The following is a 21,710-nucleotide window of genomic DNA, read 5'->3' as shown; positions in this document are numbered from 1 at the left end:
TGCTTCCTTCCTTGCTTCCTTCTTCTTTTCCTTCCCTTCCCTTCCCTTTTCCTTTCCCTTTTCCCTTTTCTCCTTTCCTTTCCTTTCCTTTCCTTTCCTTTCCTTTCCTTCTTTTTCCTTTTCTCTTTCTCTTTTATTCTTTTCTTTCTTTTCCTCTTCTCCCCTCCCTCTTGGTTTTTTTCTTTCTCCTAACAAAGCAGGCTTATTACTATTCACACTTGGGGAAAAACAGTACAAAATGATTTACTTCTGCCCTTTTTCTTGCTGTTAGTAGAACTTTCCTATGTTTTTCATGATGATCTATTATCATGAAATGAGCACTTAGTGTTAAACTCTGCAATCTATCCTTACATATGTTTCAGAATTCTTTCTTTTTCCTTCCTCTCTCTCTTTCCCTCCCTGAACATTGGGTCCTAAAAATACTGGGTGAAGCAGGACAAGCAGGACGTAGACATCCACAAGAGAGTTGGGGAGAGATGTGGTGGCTCAAGGTGAGGTTTCAGAGTGAGAGGACAGCCTGTGACGGGTGGGTTGCCCTGAACTAGGTGGCGGAGCTGAGGAAGGGCCTGGCTAATTTCAGGCTGGCTGGGCGTCACAGCCCAACTCAGTGCAGGGTGTCACAGCACAGCAAAGTGAGAAAGTGTGTCTCACAGAGGGTCAGCTTAGCTGGGGGAGCCAGAGCACTCAGCTGAAGGGAAGGGACATGTAAATGAAGTGAATACAAAGTCGGACCTATGCTAAGGGAAGCCTGACCTATAGTGTCAGAACACAAGACCCCCAGTTAAATTTAAACTTCAGATAAACAATGAAAGTATACTGATGCTTTTAAAGAAATAAGTTATACCTATAAGCAGTATAGCTTTTCTTGGGACACACCGATACTACAAAATAATTTGTTGTTGCTCTGAAATTCAAATTTAACTGAGCATCCTGTATGTTATCTGGCAACTGTTCTACAAGGGGATAAGGGGCTTCCATGTGGCAGACAGCCCAGGCTTCCGGAGCTGGGTAAGCAGTAAACCTGCATGGATCAGGGGTCATGTCAGAGGCAGAAGTTTGGTTGTATACAGGGCATCTTATCAAATAGGTAAATATGTAAGCACAATGAGATCTGGGTTTCTCATAGTTGGAGAAGGAGTTTGCATTTATGGAAAGAAAGAAAGAGAACTAGTATAGGCCCTGTGAGGTTAGATTGGAATTAGTTATTGGTATGAACTCACAATTTTGAAGATTTATAGATCTAGAAATAAATATAGATGTAAAACCCTGTGTCTGTGTATGTGTGTGTGTCTGTATGTGCATGTGTGTATGTGTTTGTGTGTATATACGTATATTCACGAGGCTTCCTTCCTCTTGGAAGGACTGGCATAGCAATACTTCAATGACAGTAAGCACACACCATACACCCAGATCTTGGCTTCTCCAAGGGGTCTTGGAGAAATGACTGATTCCAGTGTTGGAGCCAAGCAAGTATTAGATGAACCTGGAATATCTTGTTGAGCCATGAATGTTGGAAATATGGCAAAAGAAAAAGCACCTTGAAAGAACTACTACTGTCCCAAAAAAGGTTCATTTGAAGATTAAAATAAAAATGTTGTTAAATAATTATAACCCATCTAATAAAAATTGGAAACCATCAACCAGTATAGGTATAAATAAATGATATGGTTTGACTCTGTCCCCACCCAAATCTCATCTTGTAGCACCCATAATTCCCACGTGTTGTGGGAAGGACCTGGTGGGAGGTGACTGAATCATGGGGGCAGGTCTTTCCCATGCTATTCTTGTGATACTGAATGGGTCTCATGAGATCTGATGTTTTTTAAAAACAGGAGTTTCTATGCTCCAGCTGCCTCTTTGCCTGCTGCCATCCATGTATGATGTGACTTGCTCCTCTTTGCCTTCTGCCATCATTGTGAGGCCCCCTGCCCCAGTCATGTGGAACTGTGAGTCCAATAAACCTCCTTCTTTTGTAAATTGCCCAGTCTCGGATATGTCTTTATCAGCAGCATGTAAATGAACTAATACACTAAGTAAATGAATAAGTTGAAATTTTGATGAGGAACAGGATGTTTACTTCCCACAAAATACTAATTACAAAGGGATAGAGAATACAATGGAGAGGCCTGGCAGACATCACTTTAGTCAAGTGATAAAGGTAATAGGAAGTTGGTAACAAGACAAATCAAACCTGGGCACAATGTGATAGAGTGAAAGGACACCTCATCACTTCTCTCTTATGCCTACCAAAGATGCTAACCTGAATCTAATATCAAGAAAACAGCAGGTAAACCCACATTGAGATAAATTCTGTAAAAGCTAGTGCTTGTAATATTCAAAAGTTCAAGGTCATCAAAAGTCAGCAAAACTGAGGAGCTGTGTCAGAGTGAAGGGGACTAAAGGAAATATAGCAGCAAAACACAACATGTCATTCTGATTTGGACTTTTTGGTGTACTGGATATTATGGGGATAATTGGTAAAATTGGATGGGTCTGAGAATGAGATTGTAGTAAGGTATTGACATTAGTGTCCTGATATTGATGGTTATACTATGAGTATGTATTCTCCCTCCCTCTCTTTCTCCCTTCCTCCCTTTCCCTTCTTTTCTTTTGTCCTTTCCTTTCTTTCCCTCCCTCCCTCCTTTCTCTCTCTCTTTCTTCCTTCCTTTCTTTCTTTCTTTCTCTCTCTCTCTTTCTTTCTTTCTTTCTTTCCTTCTTTCTTTCTTTCCTTCTTTCTTTCTTTCTTTCTTTCTTTCTTTCTTTCTCTCTCTCTCTCTCTTTCTTTCTTTCTTTCCTTCTTTCTCTCATTTCCTTTCTTCCTTTCTTTCTTTTTTATTTGTTTGTAAAATCCCTTTTTCTGTAGAACACGCACACAAATTATCACAAATATCTGAGTATAATGAAATATCGGGTTGGCAACTATTTTCAAATAATTCAGAAAAAAAGTGATTTCTATCACACTTGCAAGTTTTCTATAGGTTTGAGATTCTTGTTCACCTAAATGTTTTAGGTGTTGACTGCTATAATTGCAGTTAAATGCTTGAACACAGGAACAATTTGATTAACTGGAATGCATGAGGTATGGTATTTTCATTAATTGAACGTAATGGTTAACCAACAGAGAAATGGAAATTCCCTTTTCATTTAATCTTTATCTGGCACATTTCCAGATATATCAATATGCATCACTGCCTCAGAAAGTAGAGTAGAATGCTCTTGCAAAAAATGTACTTGACAATCCATCTGCCTTATGGCATGTCATCTATCAATGTCATTTATAAAGTCATTCAGAGGTGCTACTCAGGTGAAACAGAGGGTGACAAATCTGTGATCCTTCAAAAGATTCGGCTTCTAAAATAGCTTTCATGGGTAAATCCTTGATACTGGCTAAGGTAAGCAGGAAATCTGGTTATAGTTCAGTGATTCAAAAAGTATGGTTTTCTTATCAAAAGTGGTGTCCAAATTTTCCTCCCATCTCAATTTGATGAAAAGCTTCTGGCAATGTAGACATTAGGTCTTCCTCTAATTCCTGAAATGGAAAGTGTTATGTGCCTTATGTTACTGGGGTTCTGTGCCTCAGGATCTTCATTGTCGAATGAAATATTGATAGTTTTTATTTCACAGAGTTCTTATTCAGATCATGAGAATAAAGTACTTGGATTGAAGGAGCTTAGTAAAAAGTGGCAAAATTAGACAAATAAGATTAGTTGATAGAAATCACTACAGGTACCTCCACTTATGGTTTTTATCCCATTGAGGATATCAGAATCTTGTTAGTCAAGAGTTTAAGAGTCAAGATATCAGATAGTCTGATACCTGAAAAGGGTCTGTTTATAAAACTTCAAGAAAACAACAGAAGGTTTTTTGTTTTTTGTTTTTTTGGATATGAGTGAACATGCTCCACAAAATAAGAACCAAATTTACTGAATTCAGAATAATAAATGAATGCTGATTATGTGGAATAAGGTGAGACAATATGTAACAGGTTTTTAAGTTAATTTCTTCCTTCTTCTTTTTGGTGAAAGCACTGCAGTTGCATCATTTGATTTTTACGTAACAAAGCCTATATTCATTAGGTTGCAGAGGAGCAGTTCACTCTGCCCACACCCTGACACTTGTCTCTGTTAGCCGGGAAAGCGTCAGGCCCTCTCTTTGCGTGGGTTGCCCTTCAGCTGTACAGTTCTTGTTAATCTGGAGGATCTGTGATACTGCAAGTCCTTACACTGTTTGGCATGGGCTTTTGCTATCATCTGACAATAGGAATAGTGTCTTCCCCATTAAGGGCAAGCACAGGTTTACATATATTGATCCTTATCACTAATTGTTCAAAATATTAAGGGAAATTTCATGGGTAAGATTGAACAGGGTAGGGAAGTATTTTCAATTTCTGCTCTGTAGTGTGGACATTCAAGTCATTATTACTGCTGAGTTGCTAGCATTTTTCAAGCTGTCTTTTAGCCCAGAACAAGTCATAGTTTTAATGTTTAAGTCACAAAGACCAGCCCATATAAAGAGAGAGTTTTGATTAAAAAATAATACTCTTCCTATCTCTGTGGTGCTTCCCTGAAATTTTTGCTTACCACTCAGCCTCTTTCATCGTTGTAGTCATCACTCAGGGATCACTGGGTGAATGAATAAGTTTTATGCCATCCCTTTCCCCCCGATACTTCCCAAAAGGAAACATCATTAGGTACTTATGCCAGTGTTTATACATTGAATTAGAGAAGCAGAAGTTCTTTGTATAATTTATAGTCATCGTTACATATTTAATAGCATACAATCTTTTCTCAAATTGAAGTTTTAAAATAACTTAATTTGTTTCAGCTTGAATTAATTTCATTGGAATTATTACAATACCATATCTGCAAAATTTAAATGTTGGAAGATGGAATTAGAGAAAAGAATAGTAAGATTTTGTTTCAAAGTTCATATAAATGCTACTGATAAATCATAAATGAAAAAAATACTCTAAACAAACTAATATAAAATTTTTCTGGTATGACTGCATTGAATGTGTGGTAATGGAAACTTGATAAGCAGAGGCTGAATTGGAAAGTGGTTTATTTTAGATATAAAAAAAGCCCGGAAGTGGGGTGTTCAAGGCTAACATGGCACATGATAGATGTTGTGAAATACCTCTGTTTCTTTCAGTTTCTCAATCAGCCACCCTTAGCATGTGGCCTTTAACCTCAGGCTTCTCTACTTCAGCCTGTCATGTCTGTGTTCCAAGGGGAGAGAGAAGGACAAAAGCTTAAAGGCTAAAGTGTAACCATCAACTGAGGCAACCTTTCTCACCAGCTTGAAGGGAAGTCACACTCAAAGATTTCTTAAATCCTGTTGGCAAGGAGTGTGGCATATGATTACTCCAGTGGCATTGAATTTTTCAAAGCTAAGTATTTTAAACTGGGAATATTTCTAACTCCAAGAAAAGTAGAATTCTCTGATTAAAAGAAAGAATAGACATCTGTCAGGGCACTAGTAGCGTTGGCCACGAATGTCTTAATTTAGATAGATCCTAATAAAAATAACAATCATCAAGTTTCAGAATCTTTCTTCAAATTTGATTAGTGAAATATGTATCCCTTCCTACTACTTACTGAATGAGAGAAATTTTCCATAGATAAGATAAAGTGTGACTTCATACAGGATCATATTTACTTGGTAATCAGAATAGTTTGTTTATAGTACTTATCATAATTCATTTCCTGATAAATGGAGAAGAAAGTACATCCAAAATGACCTCTGTTGTTTCTTTTGCATTCTTCTATTATTTAAATATTCTGTGTTTCTGGGAATAATAGATAGAAGGAGAAATTTATGTATTAAAATTATTTAATGGTAACTCAAGTATTTCCCTTTATATTATATATACTATTATTTAGATTTAGAAGGACAGCAAAATTTTAATTTTATTTGTTCCTTTATGTTGTACCAACAATACAAATTTAAATATACTTTAAAATAGATTTAAAGCTAACGTGATTCATTAGAAATACATGAAGTGTTGATTTTATAAGTGTTGCATCAATTAATATTTTTATGTGACTTACCTTTACTATCAACAGCTTTTATTCTGATTTACAAAGCAAAACAAAATATCAAATTTGGGGTACATTTGAGCACTTATGTTGAGTTACTTCAGAAAATTATTAAATAAAGTTAGTTACTCATGTAGGAATTAATCAAATAATGTATCTCTTTTAGAAATTAATTATAAAATTAATGAACATTTTCCATTGTCTCATTTAAATATTTGTTCTAACTGACATTAAACTAAGACCTAATAAATAGAATACAGTCTAGTTTTCATAAATAATCAATTGTTTATGTGTGTTAGTGTGTTTTGAGGAGAGGAGGTGATATGGAAATTTGTAGTTTGATAAAAGATAGAAAAAGAAGCAACTCTAAAGTAACAATTTAAAGCTATGATGCTATCAAAGGTGCACATATTAACTATAATAAAAAGCCATTTAAATATGCAATGTGTGTTGGGGAGGAAATGAAGTCAACAGAAAATATTACATTACAAAAATAGGGGAAGTATAAAAAAATTACAATGCCCAAAGTTAAAGAAAAAAAGGAAATAAAGGTAGTAAGTATATTTTTGAAAAAGAAAATCCTAGTTAATGACAATCGCTGTCCCTGAGATACAATACCCAAGAAAAAATAGAAAATTAGGACTGAAAGACACAATAGATGAGACTTTCCCTTACATGAAGGAAGGACTGATTTTTTTTTAGGTCAAAGAGAAACAATCTTCCAGAAAATATGCATAAAACAAAGGACCTTACAAGATAACTTGCATGGATACTCTGAAGCAACTTTGAGGTCTCCTTGATGAGGAAAGTTGGCTCAACCTGCTGTAGAGGTGAATCATTTGGTTAAAGTTTATTCATATTTTATGGCCTCTTTTCAGGTGTCTGACCCTCTCTCAAAAAAAAAAAAAAAAAATCTTATTTGCTTACTTTATTGATATTCATCTGCAGTTTGAATACATTTCTTCCCACCATCTTGGCTCCCAAAATCTTTGAATCTGATACCATTTCCTATTCTGATAGTATAATACCACTCATACATGTTATATCTTTATTTCAGCATAGTGTTTGATGGGATCTTTTCTGGTATCTTTTTTCGCAATCTCTAACACTAAAACTTAGTGTGTCTTGCAATTTTTTACAAACATATTTTTCATTTATATCAAGAGGACTTTAATTTTTGTGGTAGTATAGTATAGATTAATTTCATCAGTTCCCCTGCTGCTCCGGGTACCATTTAGAACTATTCCTAAAGTCTGCACTGAACTACAATAAATGTTTAGTCTAGTTTTAGTAGTTATTCCTTTTAAGGACAAATACCATCATGTACTGGAGTTCACACAAAATGTTTTGAGTTCTGTAGATATCTTCCTGATAAAAATTTTAAATTCCAAGGTATAATTTGGGGAGATAATTAATTACACCAACATTTTGTCCCATTGGAGGAAAGACCATTTGCCATTTTTCCCCATGCATGTTCTACCTATGCTCACCCAATTCTTAGCAACCTCCTCTTGCTAGCTTCATTCCCAACCCAAGGAAAAAAGATTAACCTGCTTATTCAAATCCATAGAGATTGATTGCGCATAATTAGTAGCAGGCATTGCCACTGCATGCACAATCACTGGTTATATCTTCAAAGAGAGGAGTCTAGGTCTGGAACTTCTTCTTGTCATTTTTTTTTTTTTTGTATTGTGTTGTAGAATTGGTAAGCAATGTCAGGGAGTCCTCTTAAATTTTGGTGGCCTTTCTCTGTCTTTCATGCTGTGTCTGAATGGGTAAAAAAAAAAACCCTTCAGCTATACTTTTTTCTCTCATGCAGGTATACCTGAGCCTTCTGTTCTCAATATCTAAAACGTGAATGTCTTAACATGAGAGAGGTGTTTAGGAGGTCCCTTTCTGACTTAAAGCCTAAGTCAGAGGCTTCAATTTACTTTTTAACCAGCAGGATTAGTTACAGAGTCTTGCAACCAACAAAATGACCTTTATTCCTGTTCTGTTTTGTTCGTTGGTTGCCTTACTTAATAACCACTTGGGAGAGATTCTTGACAGTGACATAGGATTTAAGCTTTCCTAGCCACCTGAATGCAAAATGATCATAATACCATCAAATGCTATCTCTGACTTCTAACATTGCTTCAAACATTTGATGAGAAGGCCTGTAGTTATGTATAAGTCTATGTCTGTGTTAGCTTTTGATTCCTGAGGACAGATAGCATGCATTTTATTTCTTATCCCAGGCAGCAGGTATAGTGCTTGTACACAGAAGGTATTTTTCCAGTGAGCCAGAACATAATCCCAAGTATATAATTTTGAAATCATATTTTTCAGATATTTGAAGTTTCTTATAAGGAAACATTTAATTTATAATACCCCAAAAGGGATTATGCTAATTTTAAAGATGAAGAAATTGAGACCCCAAGAGATTAAAGGTTTAAGTTTCCATGAAGAGGAAGTGGCAGAGTTGAGATTCCAGTGGAGATATGCCCAACTCTAAAGCCAGCTCTTGGCAGAGCATCACTGTTTCTAAGCTAGCCCAAGGGTACAGGGAGTTTTCAAATTGTCATCCTTAGTCAGCCAACATTATCTCATGCGACTCCATATCAGTTCTCCTGGTTCTGGGCAGCCACTTGGACGTTCTTGATGATGAAATCCTGGTTCTGGGCAGCCACTTGGATGTTCTTGATGATGAAATATTTTGGTCTGTTGGCTGTTATGCAAGCACAGTCAACTAAAAAATATCCTTATGAGAAAGTGTCTTCTCCATTATGCTGTTTATTTACAAAAGTCTTGGAGTAAGATGAGAGAGGGAAAAGGGGTGACAGGAAGTCAGGAGGTTCAATGAAGGCAAGGCAGGAACATTTGAGAGAAACTAAATTCCAGCATTCCATTAATATTTAAAAATTATTACATTATATTAGTAAGAAATCTCTATATTCTCAGGCTGGTCACTTCTGTATGGCAGATGTCAAAAGCTGAGTCTCCAGCTTCAGCAATTGCCTCCAGCTTGTGTAAAGTTTTCTCTCTGTAAGTATTCATGACTGAAGGCTGACTAGAGAATGAGCGAGGAAGAAAATAAAAGCCAGTTCTATCTTGTGCCTTTAGTTATGTACAGTCTTAATTGCGTATTAGACTTGGCTACTTTGAGATAATCTTCTCTATAGTTAAGATGAGCTAATGGAATGTAGAGGGTTGTCTTTTATTGTTAAATGAATGTTGCTAATTTTGATCATGTTTCCTTAGTCTAACCATTCTCTGAATCATTGCAAATAAGCAGAAAAGCAAGGGACTAGTAGCAAACCTTTTATTATTGTGTATTTATTTCTTTGTTGGCTGTTATATGATTGAGTGTATTTGTTTTAGTTCTACAAAAGCAAGCAGTTTATTCAAATGCAAGCAGTAAATAAAAGAGGGGAAAAACATAATTCAGGATGTTAAAAAATAGAAATACAAACAACACATCAGGAAAAAATTGTATAAAAATATGTATGTCATAATTTTTTTAATAGTTGCTAAAATTATGTCTACAGATTTAGCTCCAAACACTCTGGCAGCAAAAGAAGAAATGAGAAAATATATTACTTTAAAAATTTGTATCATCTAGGAGAAGCATACAATCTTCTTTTAGTTGTTATTAGAGTGACAACCATATCTAAGGCCTATTGTTTATGTACATGGGTTCTTAATGTTTTCTCAATGAATGCTTATGATATGCAGGCTGAAGCCAGTTGAGCTCATGTTTTCTAGGGCTTTAGTCCCTTCTTCTATGAAGATTGCTCCAGACCAAATGTGCACACCTCTAGTTACTGTGGAACACAACACATGAGCCATGGCCACTAGGTTTCATTTGAGATCATGTGCCATTGAAACTCTTTAGTGATATGAGAACCAAGACTGCTTTTTGTCTTCTTTCTTCCTATTTCTGTCCAATTTCTTCTGAAATTCTAGATAATTAAGAGCTACCATTTGCCCTATCCTTCTAGATTACAATGTGATGAAGTCCTGCTGATCAATTTATATCTCAAATGCATGGCATTGTGAATTGGTACTATTTCTGTTCATTTGAAGGAACACCCAATATTTGAAATCACTCTAGAGCTAGAAAAGATAGCAAAATTAAACAATCTGGTCCTGGGATATAGTAACTTTTCCCAGGGAACAGTAAGAGGGAAATATGCACCAAAGCAAAATTCTATTTGTTTTTAATTTTCATTATTACATACCTGAGGAAGATATTCTTATTTACAGGTGGGTAATTAACTCATAGCAATTCTAGGACATCAAGAAGCCCATCCTGCAAATTCCCTTGATTCAAAAATAATTCCAGTCAGTAGCTGAGGTTTCAATTCTTTCATTTAATTGATTGAATCTCATTGGCTTTTCTTTCCAGTCACTAACACGTTAGTATAAATCTGTTGAACAGATTCTCTCAAGGCAGAGAATTTGTTCAGAAAAATCTCTCTTATATAATGAGGGACACATGACAAATTAAATATATTTGGATGGGAAGAAGTTGGAAAAAGTGCATTTAGAATTGATTTAATGCATAACAGCTGAACCCTTAGCTATAGACCAGCTCAGCCAGGGTTCTGATTAGTATCTGATTCAATGTCAGATGCATGAATGATGAAAACTTTTGTACTTACTTCATATCTCTTGAAAGGCCTGACTTGTAAAAAGATTTGGAAATTTTGAATCATCCCAAAGCATTTCTAAATGCTCACATACAAAACTATTATTTTTTGTATTTTTAAATAGTGTAGAAGTCAAATGAAAAAATAAATGATAGAGAATATTACCTTAAGTGTGCTATGTTATTGACCTTCTTACATGAAAAGTCATTTTCTAAAAAAATTCAATACAAATTGTTTCTTTAAAACAACAGGAAACTTTAAATTATTTAAATAATCGTACTTTAACATAACTAAGTGACTTACTCAAGCTTTCTTGTTAGGGATGTCTAACAACTCTACTGAGTTACATATAGACAGCTGTCTTTTATGAAGTCAAAATAAGAAAGATATTTCCATACTTCTTCTTTGTTTGCTTTATAACAACCTATATTATATAAAAATTTTATCTTTTTTTTTTCTTTTTTTCTGAGGCAGAGTTTTGCTCTTGTTGCCCAGGCTGGAGTGCAATGGTGCAATCATGGCTCACTACAACCTCCACCTCTCAGGTCCAAGCGATTCTGCTGCCTCAGCCTTCTGACTAGTTGGGATTACAGGTTCCCACCACCATGCCCAGCTAATTTTTGTATTTTTAGTAGAGATGGGGATTTCACCATGTTGGCCAGGCTGGTCTCGAACTCTTGACCTCGTGATCCACCTGCCTCGGCCTCCCAAAATGTTGGAATTACAAGTGTGAGCCACTGCGCCAGGCTGCAAAACCTTTATCTTTAACAGCACATGGATGGCTATTGACAGTTCATAAACAAACAAAAAATAAACATTTCACCCAAAGATGTGATCATCTGTAGGTTGCCTATGTAATATAGTCATAAAACATTATAACATTATATGAGCATTATAAATATAAATTAAACACAGTCTTTAATATGAATAATATTATCATCTGGCTTTTGTTAATAATTTTGATAACTACTGAATGGAAACAAAATGAGAATTCAAAAGTGCAAATAGTGTGCAATTTTTACAGAAGGTAAAAAACACAATTTCTTTTTTCCTTTAGTAGGCCCACAGCCAAGCCATTGAGAGACAAGTCCATGGGAGACAAATTATCTCATGCAGCTGAGATGTCCTGGAGATTTTCCACAGCACCACTTGGCCAGTGCCTGGACAAGGTAATTTACCGTATCTCTAAATGTCCTACTCCCAAGAGCACATTCATCTTGCCTCCCCTTGAAGCAGATCCCTTGAAGAGTTTCATGTTTACGAACATGGAGTAGTATTGTTTGGCCAACAAAATGAGAAAATGAATTGTGTTTTCAGCAAACTCATCTATTACCTTACTTCAGTTCAGAGTGATTAAACTAATAGTAATTGATGAAAATAACCAACTTAAAATGAGGAATGAGCATAAAATGTGGTTATGCCATCAGAGTTCTACCTGTGACAAGAAATGAAAATCAAATCAACTGGGCGTTATCAAGCAAAACGATGGTAAGTAAAACAGATATAATTTTAGAATCATCATAAAATAATGAAAGAGATGTATTTTTATTGAGGTTTGTTTAGATACCAACAGGAATCTTTTTTCAAAGTCTGAATTTCATTAGAAAAAGCATGAAAATATATTGAAAGGCATTTATAGATTTAAAAAGATGTTAGGCCGGGCGCGGTGGCTCAAGCCTGTAATCCCAGCACTTTGGGAGGCTGAGACGGGCGGATCACAAGGTCAGGAGATCGAGACCATCCTGGCTAACACGGTGAAACCCCGTCTCTACTACAAAATACAAAAAACTAGCCGGGCGAGGTGGCGGGCGCCTGTGGTCCCAGCTACTCCGGAGGCTGAGGCAGGAGAATGGCGTAAACCCGGGAGGCGGAGCTTGCAGTGAGCTGAGATCCGGCCACTGCACTCCAGCCTGGGCGACAGAGCCAGACTCAGTCTCAAAAAAAAAAAAATAAAAAATAAAAAAAAATAAAAAGATGTTAGAAGGCTTGAGGAACTTACAGAAAACATTATTATTTTGAAAAGAAAATTGGCCAAAACCTTCTGAAATGTTAACCTCAAGGAGAGAAATGAATAACATTAGTTAAGAGTTTTGATTCTAATCAACCTAAATGCCCATCAATGATAGACTCAATTAAAAAAAAAGTTCTACATATAATGGAATACTATGTAGCCATAAAAGTAATGAGATGGTGTCGTTTGCAGGGACATAGATGGAGCAGGAGGTCATTATTCTTAGCTAACTAATGCAGGAACAGAAAACCAAATACCACATGTTCTCATTTATAAGTGGGAGCTAAATCATAACACATGGACACATAGATAGGAGCAACACACACTGGGTCCTATCAGAGGGCGGAGGGTAGGAGAAGGGAGAGAGGATCAAGAAAAATAGCTGTTGAGTACTAGGCTTAGTACCAACAGTTGAAATAATCTGTTCAACAACCCCCCGTGACACAAGTTTACATACATCAGAAGTTTACGTATATAACCAACCTGCACATGTACCCATGAACTTGAAATAAAAGTTAAAAAGGAATTTTGATTCTTAAGAAAGTGGGAGAAAAGTTAAATAGATTAAAAATATTGATGAAATACTTTGAAAAGATATTATATAAATATGTATTAAGTTTTTCTGTGTCTAAACTTCTTAAAACTAGAAATAGTTTATTATTAGAAATTTCTTTTTTTTTTTTTTTGAGGCGGAGTCTCGCTCTGTCGCCCCCAGGCTGGAGTGCAGTGGCGCAATCTCGGCTCACTGCAAGCTCCGCCTCCCGGGTTTACGCCATTCTCCTGCCTCAGCCTCCCGAGTAGCTGGGACTACAGGCGCCGCCACTACGCCCGGCTATTTTTTTGTATTTTTAGTAGAGACGGGGTTTCACTGTGTTAGCCAGGATGGTCTCGATCTCCTGACCTCGTGATCCACCCGTCTCGGCCTCCCAAAGTGCTGGGATTACAGGCTTGAGCCACCGCGCCCGGCCTATTATTAGAAATTTCATAAAATATTGATACACCACAACACTCTTTTGAGTATTATTTTGTTTCCAATTTATACCCAGTTTAAAGAAATCATGGTTTCTACTTTGTACTTAGAAAACTACTTCTTTTTATCTAATCCATTGTATGTAGTCAAACTAAGTGTGTCAGATGCACATTTATAGAAATGTTAACCTTGTGGGCAACATAAAGTATGGGAATGGTGTGTTTTTCTCCTGACACAAATAACTACTTCTTCATGATAGACATAATCATTTCTTGTGTCTTATTTATCTCCTTTTCTTTCACCTGCATGATTTTATTTGTATTTCTGATAAAATTACATTTTTAAAATTATTGAAATGTTTATCAACATATGTGTTCTAATCCAGATCAACGATATGGATACTCATAAGGTTCTCATAGCAGAGAAATTACAATGGTTTGTGGGGAGGGGGTTACTAATAGTAACCGCTGGAACAACCACAAAGGCATTATAGGAGGTGGATAAAACCAGGGTTAAGGCAGGCTCTAGATCTTTTATTTATGTATAGTTCTAGAGGTTCTGATTCATTGGGCAGAAAAGCAATGAAATAAAAACATTAAGAGAGAGATACAGAGGTGGGTGTGTGGTGGGTGTGAGGAGTAGAACCAGATGGATGATGGTTCAGTCAGAAATTTGAAAATGTATTTGAATTTCAAATCCAAATGCATTCCCCTAATATGAAGAAAAATCTATTTACATTTAAAAATATCTGTAAGAATATGCAACACATCTCTTTCTTTCCTTCCAAATCAAGTAGTAACTAAAGGACCTGCAAATAAGGAACAATGCGTCTATTTTTAGAAAAGTATATTTTCTGAGTTTGTTCTTTGCCAATCCAGTATTCCTTACTTTTCACTCTGACTTAAGGTATCTGCAACCACATTCTTCTTGTCATCCAGAAGATGGCATGGTGATATTTTCTCAAAGCCTTAGTTTAATTACTGGCATTAGTTGTTATTTACTCACACATTGGGCTTTTCTCACATTTTCTTTTGTTTCAGAAAATATATTTTAATGTAAAACATACCAGGCTATTCTTTGGTATGACACCTGATGGGAAGCTTGGATCATGTTGAGTATGTCACAAAGTGTCATGCATCATTCCTATGCCTAAGTGACAATCTCAGTTGAGACCTTCAGGTTTTCCCACCTTATCTATCTCAATGACTGGGTTCCTTTTCACTTTGCCATTCCTTATCTCTCCACTGACTGCCATATTGATTTTTCAAAATGTAAATATAATTATGTCACTCATCTTCCAAAAGTTCTTAAGTAATTGCTTATAACCCACAATATAGTAGAAAAACTGAGAGTGGTATAGAGGATCCTTTAGGCCTGGGGCCTGCCTACCTGCTCAGCATTATCTGATCCACCCTCATTAACCCCCTCAGCACTGGCTGTACTGAGAAATTTGGTATCCCCCAAAGTTATCATGACATGCTGCCCTTTAGGCTGGCCAGCTCTTTCTACCTGCTGCGAGAGAACACCTACTCTCCCTTCAAGTCCAAATGTTAGCTGTCCTGTTGATTGAGAAATATCATTAAACACATCTTTTTCCCTTCTCTGGCATCTTGTGTGTAATTCAGAACCCCAGTCATTATTGTTTTGATATTCTTCTAATCCAGCACTTTCACATAGGGGTCTTTCAATAATTCCTTGCTGAAATAAACAATCAATGAAAAAATAAATAGGTGCTTAGCAAATATTAAGAACATCAGAAGTTTTATTGCTATCTTGTACCAAGTTGCTGGAAATGTTTGAGATCACATATAATATAACCAACATCTGCATATGACTGGAAATTTTACTACCAGATCATCGTCCTACAATGAAACATTTTTTGAAAAAGATTGTCTGTGTCAGATACACCTTAGTTTGAAAACATTTTAAACTTAATTAATCTAACTTCTATATTATATTCATGGGAAAGTCAAGTCCAGGAAGGTGAAAGGAATTCACAGTAACGCAACTGAAATTAAAGGTGGGGCAGAACTAAACCAAGGTATACAGATACTCAGGCAATCATCATAATAAAAAATGAGGTCTTTATTATGAAAACAAATAGATGAAAAAAATTACAAACGGGTTCTTATTTTTATTCACCTAACTCATATAATCATTAAATGTCTATTGTCACTATGTTTAGGACACCATGCTATTATGAATGTTATGGTGTTATGGATACAAAACAAATAGCATATAGATTCTTCACTTAAAAAATTCATGTTTCATCTCTTGTCTCCTTTCTGTCTCCCTTCCACTATCCTTCCTCTCTACCTAAGAACACTTTATAGTGTCCTAAGTTGGGCCTTCAGCTAAATTATCTAAGTAAATTTAATGGTGGAAAAAATAAATAAGCACAGCACAGAGAATCCTTATAGTCAGGCTATGGATCAGACTCTATATCTAAGCTCTGAGGCCTTAATAAGTCAATCTATTTTTATGAGCTTTGGTTTATAACTTCGATGGGTCAGAGCGATCTCTGCTTGTCTCTGCCACAGGCTACTTTGAGAAGAAATGATGGAAATGCTTCATTTCAAAGCATTGGCTTTGGCATCAAAGAAGCTGGTTTTGAATCTCTGCTCTGTTATTTATTAGCTGTATGAGTGTCTCTTCATGTTGAAAATGGGTTATATTTTCCACCTTATCATTGTTAGGATTACCAATATCATAAGTAAGGATAAAGGTCTGACGTTTAGGACAGTCTCAATTAACATAAATCTTACTCATTTTAGGAACGTTTGGGAGAACTTTATCAGTCCTAAAGTTCTGTAGACACTTTAGAAATTATTTCTCCCCAGACACATACTATCTAAAGCCTGCCATTGATGAGATGGCTGGCTGAGTTGCCTTAGCCTGGATATTGGTGGTCTTCTGATTTCCTTCCAGAATCCACATCTTAACTGCAAAGATCAGCAATGATGCTGGGTCCACATAAATGGCCTAGGAGCCTGAGGCTATGTGAAATGAGGACTACTCTGGAGTAAATTGTCATGTTCAAAAAATAAATAATGAGTCAGACCATGCCTAATTCCACAGGAAAGAGATTAGTTGCAGCAAAAACATGTGGAGTTAATTTGGTTCGAAAAGAAAAAATTAACATCTTGAATTCCACACAAAGACTCATACTCCTTGGAGTTTGTGGGGTTATTTACAGAGCCCCGTTGTTACCCTGCATAAACATAGTAGGTACATTATAAAGCAGCAAATCAAGGATGACTATTGTTACAGTGAAGGGTTCTGTTTTATATACATTATAAACCTTATTCCACATATGTAGCCTTTACTGATATGGGACTTAGGGATTTTGAGGGAATTGAAACAAGAAATGAGATTTACATAATGCTCTCTCGAGTTCCATTTTGGCTAAATTTTAAAACATGATTTAAAAATAATGTATACTTGGAACGAGTCAGAAGAAAGCGCTTGTTTCTACAATGTGGACGTCAGCTGTAGCTTGCATAATATAAATCTTTTATTAATTCAGTGTCCCAATTGACTGCTAAATTTTGTCATTCAGAACTTGAAGTTGCTTTCAAGTTTGCTTTTTGGGATAGTTCCTATAATTACTATGAATTTTCATAGTTGTGTAGATCCTTGGTTTCATCACTTTTACTTTCTTTTGTATGTGATGCAGGAAGAATAGAATTTGCTTCTGGCTGATTCCATCTGTAGACTTGTCCCCAAGCCTCTGTTTTATTCTGCCATGTTCTTGGACTTTTCTTTCTCTCCAGCCTTAGACAAAAGGCATCTTTTCCAAAGCTCCATTTTCAGTGGTTTTTTTTTGTTTGTTTTTGTTTTGATAACTTTCTGCAAATGGCTGTCAAAGGATCTTCTATGACACGACACTGAATAGATAAAAGAAGCAGTACTTTAGAAATAACCAAATCATCACCATTATGCCCTAATTTAGCTCATCTAGAAAAAGAGTTACATAGGACTGGGTGCGGTGGCTCATGCCTGTAATCCCAGCACTTTGGGATCGTCTGAGGTCAGGAGTTCAAGACCAGCCTGACCAACATGGAGAAACCCCGTCTCTACTAAAAATACAAAATTAGCTAGGCGTGGTGGCACATGCCTGTAATCCCAGCTACTCAGGAGGCTGAGGCAGGAGAATCGCTTGAACTCGGGAGGCAGAAGCCGAGATAGCGCCATTGCACTCCAGCCTGGCAATAAGAGTGAAACTCTGTCTCAAAATAGAAAAAAAAAAAAAGAAAAAGAAAAAAGAAAAAGCAAAAGAGTTACATAAAGAGATTGTCTAATTTATTATATTTCCCAGGGTTTTCCCCATAGCTGAAGACCTTCTCGTTTTCTTACAATCCAAGGTAGTAAAATCCTTTATACTTGAACTATTTTGTTGTCCTTCAATAATACATTTGGCTTTTGTAAAATGCTTTTTTTTTTTTTTGCAATCACTTTGAAATTATTATTATGATTATTATTATTATTATTATTTGAGACAGAGTCTCGCTCTGTTGCCCAGGCTGGAGTGCAGTGGCACGATCTCGGCTCACTGCAAGCTCCACCTCCCGGGTTCACGCCATTCTCCTGCCTCAGCATCCCGAGTACAGGCGCCCACCACCACACCCGGCTAATTTTTTGTGTTTTTAGTAGAGACGGGGTTTCACCGTGTTAGCCAGGATGGTCTCAATCTACTGACCTCGTGATTCTCCCGCCTCAGCCTCCCAAAGTGCTGGGATTACAGGCCTGAGCCACTGCACCCAGCCTGAAATTAATTTTGTGTTAATCAAGAAATTTATATTTTAAGACATTAAAACTCTAGATGCATATTATTTATTCTTAAATTCTTGAAGTTTAAAATGGAAAGATTTTACAAAAATGTATTAAAATTTCATTATATAATGGTATATGTTTACATAAATATTTGTGGTCATATATACACACACTATATACATGTACACATATACATTAATGATTTATTTTTTTTTTTTATTTTTTGAGACGGAGTCTCGCTCTGCCGCCCAGGCTGGAGTGCAGTGGCCAGATCTCGGCTCACTGCAAGCTCTGCCTCCCGGGTTCACGCCATTCTCCTGCCTCAGCCTCCTGAGTAGCTGGGACTACAGGCGCCCGCCACCTCGCCCGGCTAGTTTTTTGTATTTTTTAGTAGAGACAGGGTTTCACCGTGTCAGCCAGGATGGTCTCGATCTCCTGACCTTGTGATCCTCCCGTCTCGGCCTCCCAAAGTGCTGGGATTACAGGCTTGAGCCACCGCGCCCGGCCTACATTAATGATTTAAAATCTCACAATCCAAAATAAATAGTTCTAGATTCACAATTATGTCAGTCACAATAATCTTTATGTTTTCTGTTTTCTCCAAATTCTCAAATAATACTTTAAAAATTACTACTCTTTTTTTTCACTCTGTCGCCCAGGCTGGAGTGCAGTGACGTGATCTCAGCTCACTGCAACCTCAGCCTCCTGGGTTCAAGCGATTCTCCTGCTTCAGTCTCCTGAGGAGCTGGGATTACAGGCTCGTGCCACCACGCCTGGCTATTTTTTTTTTTTATTTTGTATTTTTAGTAGAGATGGGGTTTCACCATGTTAGCTAGGATGGTTTCAATCTCCTGATCTTTTGATCTGCCTGCCTTGGCCTCCGAAAGTGATGGGATTACAGGCGTGAGCCACAGCACTCAGCCAAAAATTTCTACTTTTTCATTAGTGCTATGTAACAGATAATACATCATGTGCTTTCCACATATTCATTCATTCATTCTTCACAACAATTCTCAGTCATATGAACTATTATTCCTATTAATACCAAACTGAGAGACAAAGTAACTCAAGTTCCTACAGCTTTTGAGAGGCAGAGAGGAATTATATTCACTCCTTTATCTTAACCATTACATTGACCATTTTGTTTATCACATTGCCTTTTATTATAATCAAAGGGATGCAGTGAAAAACACCTTTAGAAACTCAACTACAATACAATCGTATTAAGCACGTAGAGTATACATCAGTAATACAGAAGGAATAAAGAACAGTAAAATATAGCTGTTTTTTATTCTAAACAAATGATGGAAAAACACTGTTTCATGAAATAGAAACATTGGGTTGAGATTAATAGTTTGAAATATGGAAAGCTTATTGGTATATTTTCAAATAGCAATTAAGATCTAGGCAGAAAAATAAAACCACTTCAGGTTTTTCAAACTGAGGTTATTTGATACAGGAATTGGGTAAAAGACTTGAGAGCGGGGCCAACCAGAAATTAGCAACAACAAGGAAGCTGTTATCATCACACCTGAAGGGCAGTGAGAGCAGGTGTTGTTACCATTGGAATCCAGAAATCATGGCTGCCTCCCAGCTGCTTGTAAATAGGAAGGATGGGCTGGAGAAAAGAGCTAGAGGTACAGAGGAAGCAGCTACAACCAGAGACATCATGGGAAGGAGAGGGAAAGGGAAAAGCCCTATCTCCTGCCTCTAGAATTCCAATCATTGCATCAGGCCTTCTATTTCAGATCCAACCTGGAAACCTAAGGCCAAGGGCTTCTTAAGGTAAGTTCCTGAAAAAATGCAGTAAAGCTAAAGATGGGCACAATGTAGACCTGAGAGAAGGCAGTTCAGTTATCCTCTCTCCTCCATAGTTCACCAAAATTTAACGGGGTGAATTTAGATAAATCATCAAACTACTGTGAAACTGCGTCTTTATGTAGAAAATAAAAATATTACATGCTACTTCTGCCTCATAGGAATATTGAGTGAAGCAAATGAGATGATTGGTATGAATACTTTGTCTATGTGGCAAGGCTCAATAAAAATATAAACTTTTACCATGTGGGTATTTAATAAAGTACAACAGTTCTTGTTCTATTGATTAAAGAACTCTAGCAACAATTGCAACTGGCGGGAACTTTTATTGATCATTTTATAACAATTGTTAAAGGTACAATTATCTTTTTTAACTTTTAAGTTCAGTGCTACATGTGTAGTTTTGTTACATAAGTCAACTTGTGTCATGAGGGTTTGTGGTACAGATTATTTATCACCCAGGTATTAAGCCTAGTACCCATTTGTTATTTTTCTTGATCCTCTCTCTCCTCCCATCCTCCACTCTCCAATAAGCCCAGTGTGTGTTGCTCCCCACTATTTGTCCATATGTTTTCATTACTTAGTTCCCACTTATAAGTGAGAACATTTGGTATTTAGTTTTCTGTTCCTGTGAGTTTCTGAGAATACTGACCTCCAGCTCCATCCATACCCCTGTAAAGGACATGATCTCATTCATTTTTATGGTTGTGTAGCATTCCATGGTGTATATGTATAAGTCAATAAGTTGTAGATTTTAAAATAATTTCATGAGCTTATATACCTACAAAAAATATGATTATTTTTCAATTTTTGTGAGTACATAGTAGGTGTACGTATTTATAGGCTGAAATAAATGTTTTGATGAAAAACATGAAATGTTTTAATATATACATGCAATATGAAATAAGCACATTATGGAATATGGTGTATCCATCCCCTCAGGCATTAATCTTTTGAGTTGCAAGCAATGCAATCACATGCTTTAAGTTATATTAAAATCTACAATTATTATTGACTATAGTCACCCTATTGTGCTATCAAATAATAGGTCTTATTCATTCTTTCTCCCTATTTTCTTTGTACCCATTAACCATCCCAAACTTTCCTCCAACCCCTCACTACCCTTCCCAGCCTCTAGAAACCATCCATCTACTCTCTATGTCCATGAGTTCAATTGTTTTGATTTTAAGATCCCACAAATAAGGGAGAACATGCATTGTTTGGCTTTTTGTGCATGGCTTATTTCTCTTAATGACCTCCAGTTCTATCCATGTTGTTGCAAATGAATGGATCTCATTCTTTTTTATAGTTGAATAGTATTCCATTTTGTATGTGTACTACATTTTGTTTATCCATTTGTCTCTTGATGGACACTTAGATTGCTTCCAAATTTTAGATATTGGAAAGTGTGCTACAACAAATATACAAGTGCAAACATCTATTCAACATACTGACTTTCTTTGTTTTGC

The 21,710-nt window shown here is 36.4% G+C and overlaps 1 long non-coding RNA gene across 1 annotated transcript in view; it reads left to right on the top strand.

The window, feature by feature from the left end:
• The first annotated feature begins 5,874 nt into the window (after positions 1 to 5,874).
• LOC110742782 overlaps positions 5,875 to 21,710 on the top strand; it is a 107,799-nt gene continuing 91,963 nt past the window's right edge. The window contains exons 1-2 of the long non-coding RNA XR_002520848.2: positions 5,875 to 9,062; positions 11,727 to 11,838. This is a non-coding gene — a long non-coding RNA (uncharacterized LOC110742782). The remainder of the gene's footprint in view (positions 9,063 to 11,726; positions 11,839 to 21,710) is intronic.

This window comes from Papio anubis, chromosome 4 (genome assembly GCF_008728515.1).
Source record: "Papio anubis isolate 15944 chromosome 4, Panubis1.0, whole genome shotgun sequence".
NCBI classification, from domain to species: Eukaryota; Metazoa; Chordata; class Mammalia; order Primates; family Cercopithecidae; genus Papio; species Papio anubis.
The sequence above is the reverse complement of the archived record's forward strand: the minus strand, read 5'-3'. Positions and strand labels throughout refer to the sequence as shown.